We start from the raw sequence: 20,726 nt of genomic DNA, 5'->3' as shown, positions 1-20,726 counted from the left end.
TATGCCACTATTAGTTTCTGCAGTCACTATGCCTAATTGAGACGCGCTTGCTGTAGGGCGCTTAGGCTGGTGCGTTTATTTACGCAATGAGACAATAAATGGTGCACACGGACTTGTGACTGCAAAGGCAAATCTGTAATGTACCTATGTGAAAATAAACTGTTAACTTGCAACTCGAATGCCGTTTCATATCATTTTAACCTATGGATAAAACATCATTTCACTTGCCGCAATTTCGGCCGCGTCATGGCGGGGGGATTCTTTGCACAATCATGACTTCACTAATAAAGTCATGTCTCGCAAATGTTACTTCGAAGGGAGTGCAACCGTCCTCAATGCATACACCTCAGTGCAACTCGGTTCGCGACAAGTACGTCACTTAGTAAACGGACGAACCAACGCACGATGAAGTGTTATTCGTGATAAGTCATTAACCTGAAAAAATTACTGAAGGCCACAGTGGTCTTGTTTGAGATTGAGTCAAGCATTGTTATCGAGCTCCCGCTTCGCGCACGAATGCTAAAAACTCATTTTATTTTCTTGTGTACGCACAGTTCCGACTCGATGATCGGCCGCGGTATTTCTGTCGGCGTTGAGACACGAGAAACATAATAGCACCAGCGCCCACCTCTGAGGCTTTGCGCTCGCTTAGATTGGCAAGCACGCACATTGGCGGCACTGTAGCTTGTGATACACTTTCGAACCTCCAGAGCAGTGATCTCGGTCAGCCTTTGTACGTCATAGCTGATACCCGCCGCGAATTCACGTGGTAAGGGCGGCGCGGATTCTTTAGGCTGAGGGCTTGCTGGAAGCCAAGAGGTTGTCATTCGATAGTAAACGCGTTATTTACAACTATTCGCAACAAGATCTTGCTACACGCCCTTGACAAATGTTGCGTACCTAATTGTAGGGCACGCGATACATTCGCAGTCGTCAACGCACAGCGTTAGCACTCCTTCAGATAGTTCAGAAGAAATGGTTATAAAAAAATGAAGCAGAAGCCGCCGTTACCGAATTTGTATAAGCATCCGACTAGAAATTCTATGCTGTACACGAAGTTACGTGGAGCTGGAAAGCCAACGTGAACGACTAAAGAGCACTGTCTTGCTAGCGTGCATTCACTCTGCGAAAGGTCGTCTGCTGCGCTCGAGCATCGTAGGCGGCGCCATGGTCGAGGAAGGAGCGTGAAAGAGAGGAGAAACGAGGAGGAGTGAAGGCGGAGGAGGAGAGTGGCACTACTTTACGAAGTTTCAGGGGCTTTAGATCAAGTGCCTTTAAAGACCGGGCTCTCATCGTTCGTCTTCAGTGGGCAGGAAAGAGCGGCTACGATGCGGGCGTTCCAAATCTATCTTTGCTTCTCGATGCAGGTCAGTGCTGGCCCGCCTTTGCACTGTAAACGCTCTAGCAATACTACCTTGCTGCTCTTTCCATGCCCAAACACCATTTTTAGCATTGTTTGTGACTGTGCTTATGTCATGAAACTTTTGCTTTTGGGGGGTGATGTCGAAATGAATCCCGGGCCTCCGAAGGAGGACCCTAGCAAAACTTCTAACGAACTTCTTTCTTTCATGAAGATACTTAATGCTAAAATAGACAAAAATCATGCAGAGGTGCTCTCAGAACTTTATACAGTAAAGGAAATTCAGATGAATCTGGAAAAGCAAATGACAGATTTAAATGTGAGGTTGACAGCTGTTGAAGAACAATTAGAAGCATCTGAAAACTGTGCCGAGGTGGAAGTTGCCCGAGCAGTGACTGAGGCTGTGCGTAGGGAGACGGCCTGCATTTACAGTCGTTTCGAAGAATTCGAAGATCGCTCAAGGCGCGATAACTTGATATTTTATGGCGTCGCTGATGACCGCACAGAAACGTCTGCTTCTGAAAAAAAAGTGCGGGACATAATTTCTTCAACGCTCAACATGGAACTGTCGAATGAGGCCATATCTCGTGCCCACAGACTGGGAAAGTTTTCGCCAAATAAATGCCGTCCGATAATAACTAAGTTCAGTAGCTTTAAAACAAAAAACGATATATTTTTCTCAAAATCCCGAATGAGAACGACAGGTATCACTGTATGTGAAGATTTTTGCATTTCCACCCGCACAGCCCTCAAAAAACTAATCGAGTTTGGAAAAGCTAGCGGTGAAAAATTTTCAGTACGCTACAATAAACTGATAATCAAAAAGAAGGCTTATGTGTACCACCCATCAACTAACAGTGTCTGTGAGATCGAGTCCGGAATCGAGGCTGATTAATCATCCTTGCATCCTTCTCAAGCCGCTGTTCTATCTTCTGCGCATGACACACCTCCGGCATAGCCAAACTCGAACACACACATGATAATATTATATGATATGATATATGATATGATATGATACATATGATATGATTGCACCTGATATTAACCTGCTCTTTTCTAACATTCGTTGTGTTGTAAATAAACGTGATGACATATCTTCCTTAATCGATACATGCACTGCCGACATTGTCATTTTGACAGAGACCTGGCTATCGTCAAAAATATCGAACAAAGAAGTATTCGAATGCCAACAACAATATTGTATCTATCGGTGTGACCGTGGTACTAGATTAGGTGGTGGCGTGCTTATCGCAGTGGCCGACAGGCTCAATTCGTTTCACATTCCTCTTTCTTCCGGTTTAGAAGCAGTTTGCGCAGGAATTAGAATAAAGCACCACGATGTTATTTTTTGCGCATGTTATAGGCCACCGAGCGCTTCCTCTATGTTTTGCGCTGAACTTCATGACCTGCTTAATACCATCGTAACAAAGTTTCCACACTCACCCATTTTCCTAATGGCGCATTTCAATTACCCCAACATAAACTGGTCCTATCCTGTGCCAACTCTATCCGACTCATCCAGTGATAGCAAGGCTTTTCTCGATTTGTGTTTTGATTTCCATCTTACTCAGCTGATTACTCAACCAACCAACTACAGCAACTAGTGCTAACATCCTTGACTTAGTTTAGACTACCGCACCGGATCTTGTCAATTCTTTAAGCATTTTGCCAGGGTTAGCGATCATTGTTTTATTCATTTCCAGCTTAAGGAAAACATCAACCGTCCCAATAGCAAACAAAAATACATTCGAGCCTACAGTAAAGCCGATTACGCATCAATGAACACACAACTTGAAGCTTTTGTAGAAGAATATATGCCGGACTATTACACTCGGAGCGTTGAACAGAACTGGTCGCTCTTTAAAAATAGAGTTAATGAATTAGTACAAAAATACATACCCCTCCGAGTTGTCCGGTGTAACCATCGAGCAGCGTGGTTTAATGCATCCCTAAAACGTATCTTGAACAGCAAGAAGCGGCTGTTTCGCCAAACTAAAAAACGGAACACAATTGATAGCTGGCGTGCGTATCAGCAGGTTGCTTCACTGTTTAAAAACGCAGCCAAAGAAGCCAAACGCGTTTTCTTTTACAATACACTTCCATCTCTGCTGACTGAATATACTAAAACATTTTGGAAAACTGGCAAGGGTTCCGAATGTAACACAATATCGTTAACTGATGTAGATGGTGCTGTTTTTCCACAAGAAGAATGTTGTTCTGTGCTCAATGAAGTGTATTCTAAATCATTTTTGAATAATGTGTTGCCCTGTGCCTCTCTACCTGAAGTTGTTAAGATGAATTTTCCTCAGATGGAGCCCTTGTTAATTGATTACGACGGTGTCGTGAACTTGATTCGTAAGTTAAAGATTTCGTCATCGTCAGGAATAGACGATATTAACTCTACACTGTAAGCAAAAATTAGCCGAGATGGGAGTTTTATCGGCTTATCAGCCCCAATACCTCCCATGCCCCAAGCATTTACTCCGTCATAGCGGAGTGAAGACGGCACATGTCTTCATTATACTCCGATAGGTTAGGAACGGAGTATAAAAACGACATGACACGATTATACTCCGCACGGAGTTTCAGGTCACGTGGTTGGAAACTCCCCACGGAGTAAATAGCGACGTGCGTGCGTGTGTCAGCGCGCGTCCGTGTGAACCTTGTGAAGCTCCAGTGCCTTCGTTGGTTATTTCATGTGATCATTTGCCGAGAGAACGTATCATCAGTGCACCGAGTAGCTGCAACGACCGATTAGTGTTTTGTGTGAACGTGTCAAGGTTATTTGCACTCGCTGCTCAAACGCGCTGGACGTCTTCCCTGGGTTGTACGCTTGAAAATCCGCGATAATTTTTTTTTTGGGTGTCCGAGAAAACGCCAATGTGACAAGATGTCGTGCGCCTGTGCAAGGCATGTTTTGGCTGTGTACAGCCGCTCAGTCTACGAGATCGCGCCGTTTGTACATTGAACGCAAAACAAGTCGTGGTATACAACTGTCGGTAGCAGTTCACAAACTTGAGCAAATTGCAGCAGAAAGTGCGACTTCTTCGTCACAGCGACGTTTACTAATCGAAACAGACGACGAAATGTATCACGCTGCCTCCTCGTTGCGTCGTCTGCAGCTGTCGCTGCCGCTTCCCTGGCAATCCTATTGCAAAACCGCCCAGTGTCCAATACAACGCCGGATTATGGGCCCGTGTCGCGCGGTGCATGCTGGGGCGCTAGTCAGGCACGGCGTACTGGTGCGAAAAAGAGCTCTTGCGCGTTAAATACGTGGTGCCCGGAAACGTATATATATTGTTATATTATAGAAAGCAATAAAGAACGTACTAGTTAAAAAAAAAAAAAAAGGTCAAGTTAGGAATCGAACGACTGACCTTCAGTTCCCAAGCGCGCTGCTTTACCACTACGCCATGTGAGCAGGTGGTACCCTAAGGATAATTCACCATACTTTAATTGGGCAGAGACAGGTCTCGTACAGATAGTAAATGTGTTATTGCTCACCAACTAAAACTCACGCCTGTACCAGAGAACTAAAGTTGCTGTTCTTATTGAGTAGTATGCTTGGAAGTGTCACGACATCGATTTGCACTTGCGATAGGTACTTTAACTACGAAAAAAGTCCTAAATTAACCGCCGACCCGGGAAGCTGTGTGGGCTGTTACTACTGATTTCGATAGCCGTTTCTTGTTCTTCAGGCATGGGATATGCAACGTTTTCTAAGTTCAGTTATGCGATTCAATTGACACGTCCGTTTAGTCATATATCTTCGTCAGAGAAGCGCAGGCTAGTGCTGGCAGCCTTCGGCGACAGCACGTATACTTATTTGTGTTTATGACGCGTCACATCGGCGCGCATCGCTTCTTGTACTGGCACCGTAGACACGAAAGAAAAAAACAGTTTATTTAAGAACACCGATGCGAAAGTTCAAATATGGAGTGATTTATCCTTGTTTAGTCTTGTTGGTTCCTGAGCCCAGATGCGCCGATAGCGTGCAGACGGACTCGGCGGATACGCCTGAGCTTCCGTGGGGACCACTCCGTGGCGGGGAGCGATCTCGGCGCGGGTAGCTGGCGAAAGCTAAAATGCGTGTATTTGAGCCCCAGAACCTTCTTTTAGTACGATAGGGAAAGTGGAAGCGCGCGAATCGCCTCAACTTCGTTGTCGGTGCGATAATATCAATCAGCGGTAGGCTTCGAACTCGGGGTCCGTTCGAGCGCGTCTGAACAACTGGATTTCATGTCCACTCCACAACACTGCGACAAATCCCAGTCATATGTTACGCGCAAACTACTAAAAAACGCGGCGTCCTCTGCGTATGCGTGATTTCGTTCAAGAATTTAGCTATCCGCCCAGTCAAAAGGGAAAATGCAAGAAAAACGAGAGTGATCTTCAGTGTCAAATGTGCATGTATAAACAGGGCAACTTACGCACCTTTGCACCAAGCTGCGACACGAAATAGAGTGTTATGACCCCAAGATATAACGTTATTTAGGACAAGAGACTAGTATCAAGCGATGAAATTGTATAAAGCATTGAATATTCAGCAGCGATCGTCCTCGCGCACTGGAACCAGCGCGGCACAAACACACCCAGCGCAGTTTCCAGTGCGAACCAGCGAACTGCAGCGAGAACCAGCGCCTGTACAGCACAAACCAGTGCGCCCGAGAGTCATGGCAGTGGAACCAGCGTCTCGTCCAATGGGACCCAGCGTTCTCACGTGTCCCAGTCAGTCCCAGCGAGCGCCAGCGTCCCCATGTGCGATCCAGTGTCAAAAAACGTGCTGGTTTCACACTGGAAGGCACTGGAAGCAACAGACTTGAGCGGCGGCGCTCTCCGTCGCGTTCGGGAAACACCTGCTTTGCGCGCGATCCACCGTGCAACGCGTCGGAGTGGTTTCCGCGGCGATTCGTGTGGTATACGAACAAGCCCCTGCAAACACGACCAGAATACTTCGCAGCCAAGAAGCTGCAAACAAACGTCTATGCTCAGCACTCCTTCGTTTTACACAAAACGATCTTACTAAACGCGAGTGTCGATGTTATGTCGACGCGATGTTATCAACGCGAGTGTCGCCGCAGCGGAGTGCCGTCTATTTAGGCTCCCCTTGCAGCCGCTGATATCGCTGGGAGCCACTAGGCTTAGAACCTATCTTCGTCAGGACAATAAACGTCTCTACAATTTTGTCGTGTCTGATGAAAATGCCGCTGGCTGTCCTGACATGGTTGGCAGCGATGAGCAAACACATACGCAAGCCACGCAAACCACCGCGACTCACGATCGCTGTGCTGCCCGCCTATATATGAGTCAACTTGTATCGCGGATCTCGAGTTGTGACTAAATTAATTAACGTCGTGCCTCAGGGACGGGAGGGCCACATTTAAAACGCCAGGTCCTTTGGAGCTGGCTACTTATATACGTCGAGGTGGCCTTCAAGCACAGCTGCAGAACCAATGAACCAAGAAAAATTGCCGTCAGCCGACATTGTCTGGCCATGACATAAATAAACTGCCAACATATTTAAGCAGAACACGCATAATCACGTAACTGTAACCAGAGATGAGGAATAGTGTAACCTAGTGTCTCATGTTACCAAAGTTATATGTGCTATGCTGAATAAAATCTCTATAAGCTTACGCCAAGACAAACTGCCCTAATCTAACTAAACATAGAAAATTAAGGCTAAGCTTTAATAACATCAGCTTTACACGTGTGACAGGTGGGCCAGTACGTATCGATTCACCCTAGCTCATGGAACATGCTAATGTACCGAAACTCCTTCAAAGTGTAAGCTGCTATACCATATCTAATACATGTCACACTGGACATTTTAATGTCATTAGATGCAAATTACACTCAGTGCAATAAATGCCATTCGACCTGTGGTGGTGGTACACAACAAAAATCGATGTCATTCGGTCATGATATCAATGGCAATCATTGCAAAAAAAATTGGTGAGAGAACAAGAGCAAGGTATATGTAGAATGTCTATGTAGAAAGTCAACTTATTTTAACATAAATATGGCGTGTCACTTCACCAGAATAACACGCATATAAAACTTCCAATTCTAGAATTTCTAGCCACTACAAGCAAAAACAAGGCTTGACCAGCTTAGTAGCCATAGCCAATAAATTGAAGACAAACAATACGGCTGACAATACGGCAGTAGCCGAAGCCGTCAGTTGTTGTGTGCTTTGCATTGTGAACAAAGCAATCGGAGGAAGAGGCGAGACTGTCAAATAGATGCATACAGGCACTCGACTGCTTGCAGTATGACTGACCAGTAAAGCGACAGCCGCCAGACGCCACTGAGGTGGAGAGTAAAAAACATTTTGTGAAAGCCTGCCGTACAGCTTTCCTCTAGTCGAAATAGCAGATGCCTTAAATAACACAAAATTAATTACCTCTTTACATTACTGCTTCTGAAATTATGAATGCTCAATGTCATTTTAGTCATTCGCCACGAGTGCAAAGCCGACTGATTTTTTTCAGATTCATTTGATTGCAGAAGTAATTCGATTCTAATGGCATTAAATATTGCTGCGTAACAACCGAATAATGTCATTCAATGCTAATGCCATTCGATTCGAATGACATTAAAATGTCCACTGTGACAGGAGTATAACACAACCACTTGTGAGCCACTGGCGATGTTACCACTATCCATTCATCTTTAGAATGCTGATTAATTATGTTTCAGAATGATTTCATTAAATATGCTAGTCCTATTCCCAAGCCTGTGTGAATCAGTCACTTGTGAAGAAACTTTCCATTTTTCTGTGAAGTATGGGTTAGGTTGCTGCATCAGCTCAGATAGGGTACCAGAAATTGTTTCTACCCGTCAAATGACGAAACACAAGTCTACAGTTACCTTCATTGCCTTTACATTGCACTTATTGCGCAAAGTATAAATGGTATTGCAGCTTTCGAAAAACTGATCCAAAATCAGCTATTTATTTTGCATCCGTATTTTGCTCATGGTGCACATCTTTCTACAGAAATTGCTAAATCAATGTCAGCAGCAGAAGCAAAACTAAGGTAGATCATTCTTGTCGCAGATTTTTAGCAAACATTTGAATATGAAGTGTATTGCAAGCAATCAGTGCAGGCTGAAATTATTTATTTGCTTCATGACTTACAAACAACAGGCGATGGAGGAATCAGATTTTGTGTATTCATATAAATACTTTGTACGTACAAAGTAACTATGCATGGCACAACATATAATACTCCTGAATTCATGTCGAAAGATTGTAACGCATACTGTTGAGTAATATCTCATGTGTCTTTTTAACTCTAGAAGTCAACAATGCACCTATGAAATTTTTCTAGTTGGAACAAATGATATGAAGAAATCATATATACTAATTCAGATGAGTAGACAATTACATTTACCTTTAACATAGTGCACAGCCCTCAGCACTGAGAACATGCTAGAGATATTGACACATCATAGCAAGATTCACATACTGTAACAAGTTTAGATATTTTGCTTTACAGCTCGATGTCCAGAGCTGGATTGCTATTATCTTGTAAAATTACCACTCACGTCAATTTTCAAGGAATAAAAAGCCGGATTATTTCAGCCCCATTACAGATATTTTTTTTTTTTTATTATCAAGCAAGAACGTCTATAAAAGGCCACTCATTGAAGAAGGCAAACAAAACACTAAATTCCACAATCACAATGCAAGGTCATGCAAACGCCTCGTGGGTTCTATCGCAGATGCAGGTAAATCACAAAGATAACCAGGAAACACTACGTAATCGCGTTTATTCGCTGGAACGCACTGCAGCCACTTGGCTGTAAAAACATCGTACACCACCGCACATTTCTAGTACACACCACGTAGGACACATGTACGCTGCAGATATATATGTTTTTTTCTGAGGAATGTTCGTGAGTCGCACGATAAACACAGAAGGCACGGGCGACAGGCGCGCAACCCGCGCACATTGAACACACCGGCACGAAAGCAAATGCGGACGACACCGGTGTAACCTGCGCTACACGAGTGATGAACCCTGGTAGATTTGATGCTTTCCGACTTAAACAGCTACAACACGCTCGGAAACATCGCACGCTGCACAAGCGTACACCTGATACCGTGTCAACAATTCCTGAGGCTACAGTTGATGTTGATGACAGCAGAAAGTTATTTAAAACGAAGTGACAACGCACGTAGCACGGGCAGGAGCTCATAACGCCATGAAAAAACTTCAATACAGCTGACTTGAAGTGCGGTTCTCGGAGGCCATACTTTTGCTGGCTGCATACGGCAGAAGTTGTTCAAAATCGAAAATACGCCATAAAATTTTTTTCTACAGTAAAGTATAGCGTGCAATATAGACGCTTCAATGTTCGTTTTTTTTTTGTCTCGCAACTATACGTAGTTGGGCGCAATACGGCACAAAATGAGTGGGTACTGGTTAATATTAAGGCATCACGGGGGCCACACAACCGCAAAGGTCTACAAATGACGCTCGCCCCATGCGATCGGTTGGTGGCGCAACCCACCACCCTGTTTCAAAGAAGACGGTCATAGCATTCATTTGTCTACTCTGCTCTCTATTTTGCAACTGCCGGTCGCCGGGCGGTTGCGCGAGCCGTTGTGGCGTGTTTGTCTAATCGTGTGGTTTTGTGTTTGGTGTAACGAAATGTGACTTGGTTCGCGAACACAGAAGTGCCAGAAGATAGCTTGTGTCTCTCTGAAACTCGCCATATCCGTGGCGTGCCAGGCAAATGGGGACCAACGATTTCCATGCCCTGGAGTGCGTTCTCTTTTGTGTCTGGTTGCGGGAAGTTCGCTGGACGTCGCAAAGAAATAATGTGTATTATTAGCGTGCCTCAGCTCGTCCACTACGTAACGGCGTGTAGACTGGGAGTCGACGCAGCACCGGTAACTTGGAGAGCGCTTTTCGACCGCGTCGTACCATTAAAAAGGTAAGTAATCGTGCTTGCTAACCACACGTGTATTGTGCGTGCACTCGTGTGTGCACAGAGTGCACAAGCGTAGAATAGAACCAATAGAACTGCCACGGCAACAGTGGAACCCGTGCTGATGCTTGCTGAGCGCTGGTTGTCAGAATTTAGCTAGGCAAGTTTATTGTCTTAATGCGAAATTGAAAATCATTATAAGCGTTTCCTTCCGTTGAGAAATATTACGTTCGGAAATAATCGTGTTCATCATGTGCGCCTGTGCGTGAGCTCCCGCTTTTCTGCTTAAGTTGCATAACAACGCTCATCTGCATTTTAACAGATTCTTACTGCAATGACGTTTCCTCGCGTATAAATGCTTCTACGTTGTAAATAATCTGTGCTTACGCGGTTCTGAATTTACGAGCAGTTTTTGAAAAAAAAAAAACGTAAGCAGTCAAAGCTTGCAACAGGTGCAGATTACTAAAAATTTTTAAGACAAGATGTGTTGACATAACTTATGCATAACTAAACATGACACGAGACAGTTGCTTAAACTAAGTCATGAAAAAATTGAATTGGTATGTAAACAAAGATTCTTTGTAATGTGTTGCTGCTGTGTGTGTGTTAAAAATTTTACGGTGATGAAGGGGTCCCTCTGTTGCCACCCTTCATTAATGCAAACATTATTTTCGTGACTATTTTAGATGCTCCTTGCATGTGTTCACACTGTGACAGCGTTAATGTGCCACTGCTATAAATTAACTGCGAACTTTCCGAACTTATTTTGTAGTGGCGAGGCCGTAACCCACACCAGTGTCCACATAATGGAGGAGCCAGCAGAAATGCAGGGAAACCTTGAATGACTGCCATAGCGCAGTGTGTAATCTGATTGCTTGGTTCAGGTATGTATGATGTGTATGTGTTCCAAAGAGTAGGACCTCAGTATCATTCGTGAATAAGTTTATCAACATATTACTCAACACAGCTTACTAAGTAGGATAAGTATTTTTGCAACTTGCTGCTTATTTGTGTTCATAGCTGTTATTGTTTTCTATATAAAACTAGATCTAACATGTCCTGATGTCAAGTATTTTTTCTTGCATCAATTGCTTGGCTGCAATTTAAATTTCATTTTTGTTTGACAGAATAGTTCTTGCGGAAACCCGCAAGGTGGAGAGAAGTAATTAATAAAGGGAAAATCAGACATCCACCCATTCATTGCAATTGCTACAAAGGAAACCCGTACAGGTTCCTAGAAAGAAAAGCCTCGAAGTTCAAGAAAAATTCGTCATGGTCCGGGACTCGAACCCGGGACCACTGCCTTTCCAGGGCAGCCACTCTACCATCTGAGCTAACCAGGCGGCTAGCAAATGGTAGGGTGAAGTCAAATTTGTCAACAGCTGACAAATTCTGTCTGATTTTCCCTTTATTATTTTTGAAAGAGCGTAGGTTTGGGCATGTTGGCATTCCATAACTTTTAGGTTCTTGGCGCACAGAAAGGGGTGAGAGACAGAGGTACGACGCGGACACAGCGCTAACTTCCAGCAATTGTTTTATTCTACGAAGCGGTACACATATATATATAGGTAACAGACAACAGCGTACGCATGCGCATATGTACTGGTTTCTAATCAAATGAGACAGCAACGAGACATGTGTAATGGAAAGTTAAGATGATATCGAAGATGAAAAAGCGACCATGCATAGCCAAAAAATTTTGTGTAATTGCAAGATTAAAATGGCATCTCCGTCAAGCCACCCTCTGTGACGTTTAAAAAATCGAATTCTTTTTTTGAAAGATCGATTGAAGGCGTGCTAACACAGATTATTGAAGCGGCGAAGATCGCTAGTTTGGGGAACGCTCGTGTTAGCGCACCTTCAATCGATCTTTCAAAAAAAGAATTTGATTTTTTTAACGTGTCACAGAGGGTGGCTTGATGGAGATGGCATTTTAATCTTGCAATTACAAAAATTTTTTGGCTATGCATGGTTGCCTTTTCATCTTCGATATCATCTTAACTTTCCATTACATGTCTCGTTGCTGTCTCATTTGATTAGAAACCAGTGCATATGTGCATGCTTATGCTGTTGTCTGTTACCCATAAATATGTGTACCGCTTTGTAGAATAAAACAATTGCTGGAAGTTAGCGCTGTGTCCGTGTCGTACCTCTGTCTCTCGTCCCTTTTTGTGCGCTAAAAGCATAAAAGTTATTATTTTTGCTTAGTACACGGTGTATTTCTCACTTTTTTATTTTGGCTTTATTGTTTTGAAACTGTTTCCTATGCTGCAGCTTTTATTTCCATCTTCTTTTCTGTTTATTCTACACGCTTGTGCAGTTTCTGTGCACATAAGAATTCAAAGTGTAGTGGGACAACTATGTTGCATGTCTAAGCACATGGCGTGCTTACCATTGTTTAACATTCATATTTGCCATTATTTATCTCTTGTTCCCAGAATAACTGCCACTGGCAAATACACATTTGATGAGCCGGAACTTTTTGAAATGATACATGAAGGTCATTATTCACTGTGCTGCAGTTACTGCTGTAACATATGGGTAACAGCACAAACATGATCAGAAGAAGGGGGACACATACACACAGTGCTGGCTAATAACTGGCTTTACTGGCAAGGATAGCACACCTTATATATGCCAGTGAAGCAAAGGAAATGAAGGGGAAAACACGTCAAGGGTGATAGCGTGCTAACCACGCAAGCACAATACAGCCAACCAAGCGCAACAATATGCAAACAATTATTTTTCTTTGCCGTCTGAAGCCCCGGTAGCCACATGTAGAAGATCAAATTCAGCATCACAGAGAGCAAGGGAAGGAGTGCTAAAGCACCTGCTACCAAATTTTCTAATGTAGTAGGCTTCTAAACTGATGCGTGCGGTCGTGTCACTGCCCTTTCCTAGAATCATCTCTTTCAACCAGGCCACCCATTCAGTATACTTGCTAACGTTCGCAACTAAATGTCATATTTATCATCTAGTTTCTTTTTTTCACTTTTTGAGCGTGTTCCCTTAAACGGTCATTGACACAGCGACCAGTTTTGCCGACGTAAACCATCCCACATGACATGGGGATGCAATACACCACTCCAGTGGAACATTTTACTAACAGCGGTTGGTGGTTCTTCTGGCATCCACGTTTTCTGGCGTTACAGATATGTGGACACAACTTTCCCAGCTTAATTGGGGCAGAGCAACAAATTGACACGCCGTGCCTACTTGCCACCTTCTTAAGATTGTGGGAAAATTTATGGATGTAAGGGACCACCTCTGTCTTACGTGCCTTCCATTGATCCTCAGCCAGTGTACTTCCTGATCCTCACTTGAATTTTGGAAGTAGGATTTCAGAAACGGCAGTCAAGACCAAGACGGGGAACCTGAGCCAGGCGGCTTGCCTGATTATTAAACGTGGGCTTAATCTGAGGTGGGCACGATTTTTGGAGAGCTGATGCCATACACAACACTGCTATACCTCTCTTAATTGTCTTGGAGTGTGCAGAGTCAAAGGGCAGCAACTTCTTAGCTCGTCGGTAGTAGCCCCAGCAAACATGTCCATCACAGAACATGATTTCTAGGTCTAAAAACTGTAAACTTGAAAGGTCCGGGAGTTCATGGGTGAAACGCAACCCATGTCTATGTTTGCTAAAAATGGAAAATATTTTGCCTAATGTAGAGGGGTAGGGGAAGGTAGGCTGCTGTTTTAAAAGCACTAAAACATTCTCAACATACCTAAAGAATTTTAAAACTGGCATCCATTAAACATCTGTTCCAGTGCATTTTCCACCTTGGCCAGAAAAATGTCAGAAAGAATAGGGGCTACGCAAGAGCCTATGCAGATGCCATCGCGCTACAGAAATGACTACTCGTGATATACAATAAATGTAATTAATTTAGGGAAAATGAGGTATCCACCAAATCATAGCAATTGCTACAAAGGAAACCCATGCGGGTTCCTTAAAGAAAAGCCTCGCAGTTGAAGAAAAATTCGTCCTAGTCCGGGACTAGAACCCAGGACCACTGCCTTTCCAGGGCAGCCACTCTACCAGCTAACCCGGTGGCTAGCAGGTAGTAGGGTAGCAGATGTCAATCGTAGCAATTAATTGCTACGATTGAGTGGATGTCTCATTTTCCCATAATTAATTACTTATCTCCACCTTGCGGGTTTCCGCAGAACTATTACCACAATAGAAGTAGAGTTCAAATGAAACTGCAATAATGATAGAAAGTTATGAACGGACAAACCGACAGTGTTCTGGAAGGATACGTCGCCATTATTTTCAATGCAGTCTTTGATACACGCTAGCAGTTGATTCTGCGGAACAGAATGAAACAAGTCCTGCACGTCTGCTGAAAAACCGAAACCAACATGATCATTTCCCTTTAAAATCTACTACTGCGACTGATTTCTTTAGAAGAAATGGGTCGTTCAAAGCTAGCGTCTTCAGCTTAGCAAAAACTGGCTAACACACTTCTGCCACGATCCCTCTTCACTAACAGTAGTGCTAAATGGAACTTCGGGCTTATGTGTCTTGGCTGTGAAAAATCCCTCAAACTGTTCCCTCTGCTGTTAGATATGTCCCTGGCAAAATTTTTGAGGTCTAATTGCTTACAAAACTCAACGAACTTGGTTTTTACTTGCACTTCACTTTTCTCTCCAGGGTCAAAGTTCTTATTAGCCGCTACCAAACCTTTTTCATTGTAAGTTCTCTTGGCCAAAATAATGAACCCACCCGGCTTGTCAGCTTGCATAAGCATCAGGTTGTTACTCTTAAAGAAAGAGATGTCATTCAACAATCTAGTACGGTACGAGTCCGGGGTTTTCGGAGCAAACTTTCGCAGGCAGTCAATACCTTCAAGAAGGCAGCTGTCCCGATTATCATCTTTTCCTGAGTGGCCACTTTTCGATTCATTGCAGTGATATCATGCACAGGAACATCAGCTTGGACCCCAAATTTGGATCCTTTCTGCAGATGTTGCATAATCTTCTCTGGTATATGGATGTCCCCCATGACGCTGACATTGCTTCCATCTTGCGTCATTTTCTTGTCTCCTGTACAACAGAGCAACATATTCAAGATGCACCTCCACCTGCACTCCATGAGCTGTGCCACTAGGCGCTTCAAAGACGCGAGCTTCTTAATCACAAGCCAGTCAGGATGGTCCTTAAATCACAGAAGGTGCAACCTGTCCTGAGCGACTTATTCTGCAAAGTCTTTTCACGTGCCCCCACGCTGGTTTCACAGGGCCGAAGAGGGCACTTACTTCGTTATGGACGAGTCATTTCCGGATGGAAAAGGCGAACTGTCTTGACTAGCATGTTGCATGGGCGATGTGACTGAGTAGAAGGTTGATGGTGGAAAAGGTGCCTTACAACCTTACAAGAGGAAGGAAAGACACTTCACCTTTTGCATCCGGAAAGGACTCGTCCCTAATGAAGTAAGTACCCTCTTCAGCCTTGTGAAACCAGTGTGGGGGCATGTGAAAAGATTTTGCAGAATAAGTCACTCAGAACTGTGACAACAAGTCCAACTTTTTCAGGACTGGTTCCATCTTCTGTGTTTTAAGGACCATCCTGATTGGCTTGCGATTAAGATGCTTGCATCTTGAATGAGTTGCTCCGGTGTTCAGGAGGAAAATGACGCAAGATGGAAGCAATGTCGTCATGGGGGACGTCCACATACCAGGGAAGATTATGCATCATCTTCAGAAAGGATCCAAATTTGGGGTCCAAGCTGATGTTCCTGCACATGATCTCACTGCATTAAATTGGAAAGTGGCCACTCAGGAAAAGATGATAATCGGGACCACCGCCTTCTCAAAGGTGTTGACTGCCTGCTAAAGCTTGCTCCAAAAACCCCGGACTCGCACCATAGTAGATTGTTGAATGACATATCTTTTTTTAAGAGCAACAACCTGATGCTTACGCAAGCTGACAAAGAGAGTGGGCTCATCGTATTACCCAAGTTAGAGAAATTTATTTACAGAAAGGCAGAGAGGTCGGCCTGAGCTATAACTTGCTCTGGCCTGCTACTCTACACTGGGGAAGAGGGACGGGGAGGGAAAGGGCTGATGAATGATGATGGTATAAGGAAGAGATGCGTATATACAAATTCAGAGTTGTGGCCTCTCTAAAGCCGTGCGTCCAGCCCAGTGGCTCGGAGAAAAGCTACAGCGGCTCTTGTTACCAGGGCTGCGCTGTTTGCATTAGGCCAAGGACCTAAAAGAAACTCGTCCGATAGCGGTCTCTCATGGATCTTTGCAATGGAAGAGACAAGTTGCTGTCGTTATTGCGCGTAGGTGGGACACACACAAAATATATGTTCAAGCGTTTCTGGCACCTCACAGAATTCAGTTTGGGCTAGTATCACTGGCACCTATCATATGTCTATAACGGTTGGTGAATGCGACACCAAGGCGAATCCGGTGCACCATGCTCGTGTGGCTTCTTTTGAGCTTGTGAGGCATACGAAATTTCATTTCTTGGTCCCATTTGTGTAATCGCTTGTGTCGTCGATCTGGTTGGGTCCAGTGTTTCTAACGTAGAGTTGCGGTTTACGCGACGAAGTAGGACGTTTGTGTCTGCACGTGAGAACGGAATGCGTACTTCACAAGCATTATCTAAAGCAGTTTTCGCTTCAGCTTCTGCCTGTTCGCTCCCGATCAGGCCACAGTGTGAGGGTATCCACTGAAAGGTGACATTGTGGCCATATCTAGTTGCGTGGTCGAGCCGTTCTGTAATTTCTATAGCCATGGAATAATACGGGCCCCGTCTGAGGACACAGTCAATCGTTTGAAGAGCTGTCTTGCAATCGCAGAATATTGTCCATGCGTGAGGAGGCTCCTCGGAGAGAAATCGAAGTGCCTCCTGGATAGAAACAAGTTCTGAGGCAGTTGATGTTGAGCTATGGCCTAGTTTAAACCGCCGAGCAATGATCATATGTGGAATGACGAAGGCTGCAGTGGAGGCATATGGTGTGACAGAGCCATCGGTATACACGTGTGCAGTATCTCCGTACTTTGCAGAAATGTGCCACAGGGCGAGTTGCCTGAGGCCAATAGATGCAACGGATATGACTTTTTAGTAATTCCAGGTATCTGCAATGTAACGACAGGTTTAGGCAGAACCCACGGGGGTATTCTTGGAATACAGGCGGGAGAAAATCTCGATTGCAAAACGCGTTGATGGTGCGATATAGTCCTTGAAAAGCTGGAACCTGGGTGGGTGGCAGGGAGCGATGACAGAGGATGGTGCCTGTGTCGGGTCAACACGCGAAGGTACATTCGAAGAGGCTCGCAGAGCAAGTATACCCCAATATAACAAGTAAGAGCTTCCGCTATTGTTCCATTGGTTGACGTGCATCGTGGGAGGCCTAAACATGTGCGCAATGCTTGAGCTTGAATGCTCTCCAGTGCGCGCACACAGCTAAGTCTCATGCTTGAGAGCGCCGGAATGCTGTACCGTATATACCCTACGAATAGTGCTTGGTACAGTTGGAGTAACGACGACTCCGAGGGGCCCCATCTTGTTCCTGCAACGATGCGAAGGACGTGAACAAAACTCTTCAGCTTTGACTTCAGTGCGGCGACATGTCTTGACCAAGATAATCCCCGGTCTATGACTACACCAAGGAATCTGTGGTGTGTAACCGTAGGTATCGCTACTCCGTTAATGATTATCGGATACCTGGTCATTTGTTTTCGCGTGAATGTAATCACGGAACATTTTTCCGTTGAGAGTTGGAGGCCTTGACGCCGCAGATACTTAGCTGTGATTGTCACTGCACGTTGAAGCCTAGCACGCATTTGGGGACAGGTGGCTCCAGATGTCCATATGCATATGTCGTCCGCATATGCGCTAATCTTCTCCGTGCTAGGAAGTTCGGATGCAAGGCCAATCAATGCAACATTGAAAAGAGTTGGACTGAGAACTCCTCCTTGTGGAACACCTCGATGTATATGGTACTGTCCGGTGTCACCATCACTTGACATATACACCGTGCGGCCACTGAGGTAGCTAACAATCCATGCATATAGCCGGCCACCGACGTCTAAATCTTCCAGTGCATCAAGGATTGCATAATGGAGTACATTGTCGTATGCACCCTTAATATCCAGAAAAACAGCTCCAACTAACCGACGGCGACTTCTTTCTTGTTCAACAGTGGATACCAAGTCAATAACACCGTCAATGGAAGAACGGCCTCTTCTAAATCCATGCATAAAATCAGGAAAGCAATTATTTTTCTCTAGAAACCATTCCAGCCTTGACAAGACCATTCTTTCCATTACTTTGTCGGCGCAACTGGCTAAGGTGATCGGTCTGCAGGAGGAGAGCTCGTTAGGGTATTTCCCCGGTTTAAGCAGGCCTACAACGCAACTGCATTTCCAAGAATCTGGAACATTTCCTGTCTCCCACGTCATATTATAATAAGATAGAAGAAGACGTCATGATTCGATGCCAAGATGGGTCACGTCGGCAGCAGGACCAGACGGAATCCCATACGTTACCCAAGGGAATTTACAATTAAAAATGTTTGGTAGCGGCTAATAAGAACTGTGTCCCTGGAGAGAAAAGTGAAGTGCGAGGAAAAATTAAGTTCGTTGAGTTTTGTACCAATTATACCTTGGAAAGTTTGCCAGGGACATATCTAGCAGCAGAGGGAACAGTTTGAGGGGGGTTTTCACAGCCAAGACACATAAGCCCAAAGTTCCGTTTAGCACTATTGTTAGTGAACAGGGATCGTGGCAGAAGTGTTAGCCAGTTTTTGCTAAAGAAGCTCAAGGCGCTAGCTTTAAACGACCCATTACTTTTAAAGAAATCAGTCGCAGTAGTACAGTTTTTAGAGCGAAATGATCATGTTGGTTTCGGTTTTTCGGAAGACGTGCAGGAGTTGTTTAATTCTGTTCCACAGAATCAACTGCTAGCATGTGTCAAAGAGTGCATAGAAGATAACGGCGACGTATCCTTCCAGAACACCGTTGGTTTGGCCGTTCATAATTTTCTATCTTTATTGCAGTTTTATTTGAACTCGACTTTTATTGTATTTGACAAGCAGCTGTTTTTGCAGTGCGATGGCATCTGCATAGGGTCTTGCGTAGCCCCTAATCTTTGTGACATTTTTCAGGTAATGGTGGACAACACACTGGAACAAGTGTTTAATGGGGGGCCAGTTTTAAAAATTTTTCGGCATGTTGACACTTATTTGGTGCTTTTATAAACAGCAGCCCACCTTCACCTACCCTCTACAGTAGGCAAAGTGTTATCTATATTTAGCAAACATAGACGTGAGTTGCCTTTCACCCTTGAACTTCCGAACCTTTCAATTTTAGTTTTTATACGTAAAGATTACGTTCAGTGATGGACATGTTGGCTGGGCCTCCAACCCACGGGCTAAGGAATTGCTGCCCTTTCACTCGGCACACTCCAAGACAATTAAGAGAAGTATACAGGTGTTGCGTATGGAATAGGCTCTCCAAAAATCGTGCCCACATCAGATTAAGCTCAGTTTTCATAATCAGGTAAGCCGTCTTTTAGCTGCAGGGTTCCCCATCTCGGTCTTGACTGCCATTTCAAAAGTCCTCCTTGAAAAGTTCAAGTGTGGATGTGGAAGTGCAATGGTTGAGGATCAACTGAAGGCACCTAAGACAGAGGTGGTCCCTTACATCCACAAACTTTCCCACAATCTTAAGGTGGCAAGTAGGCACGGTGTCCGCTAAGGAACGCTGATCATCGTCTGTGATCCCATCATAGCCTCCCTACGATATGCGCCTGTTTGCACAAAAGGAACTCCTTCTCCTGTTCCATCTTCCTTTTCTCCTGTTCTGCCTCGCGAGCATCTGCGCGTGCTTGCGCCCTTTCCTCTCACTGCCTTTTTGCTTCTTCTTTCTCCTCGTCCCAAAGACGCATCGCCTCTTCCTTGCTTAACCCTAGCTTAAGCGCAAGTTCTAGCGTTTTTGCCAAATCCATACATTCTGCCGTCAAGAGATCGGAAAGATCCGAGACAAAGAAAAAAGACACAAGGAAATGAATCCTGGCTGGCTCGCCACTTCACTTTGTCACGGATCTCCTCCGGAGAACACTTTGGCCGAAAGAATGGACTAGGCGACAGGTGTACCCACACAGATGCACATTTAGTACAACCAATGCGACACAAACACCAGCACACAAACCTAACAAAACTAACAAAATACAAAGGCTATCAGTACACACGACCCGGTAACACTGCTACTAGCGTTCTACTGTTAGTGGTTGGCGTTCGTGCTCACGTCTGGTTCGGTGCGGATTTGACGTGGTATGGGTCCCGTAGCCGGCGTCGGAGTGGCGTTCGATATTCTAGGGCTGGCGTCGCTGGCGGCGTCGTTGGCTGCGTCGTACACGCTCCAGGTCCAAACGCCCGGGGAGGTTTGGTCGATGATGTTGGCGTTGGGG

At 44.7% G+C, this 20,726-nt stretch overlaps 1 protein-coding gene, 1 long non-coding RNA gene and 1 other non-coding gene across 8 annotated transcripts in view; 2 read left to right on the top strand and 1 right to left on the bottom strand.

The window, feature by feature from the left end:
* Positions 1-20,726, top strand: part of LOC126526347 (uncharacterized) — a 185,398-nt gene that overhangs the window by 67,868 nt on the left and 96,804 nt on the right. The window lies entirely within an intron of this gene.
* Positions 9,962-16,438, top strand: LOC129386840 (uncharacterized). The gene is made up of 3 exons (XR_008614119.2): positions 9,962-10,306; positions 11,073-11,184; positions 15,213-16,438. It is a non-coding gene; the product is annotated as an uncharacterized lncRNA (long non-coding RNA).
* Positions 11,569-11,643, bottom strand: TRNAS-GGA (transfer RNA serine (anticodon GGA)). The gene has a single exon. It is a non-coding gene; the product is annotated as a tRNA-Ser (tRNA).

The sequence above is a fragment of the Dermacentor andersoni genome, chromosome 8 (genome assembly GCF_023375885.2).
Source record: "Dermacentor andersoni chromosome 8, qqDerAnde1_hic_scaffold, whole genome shotgun sequence".
Lineage (NCBI taxonomy): Eukaryota > Metazoa > Arthropoda > Arachnida > Ixodida > Ixodidae > Dermacentor > Dermacentor andersoni.
Note: the sequence above shows the minus strand (reverse complement) of the source record. Positions and strands in the feature narration are given on the sequence as shown.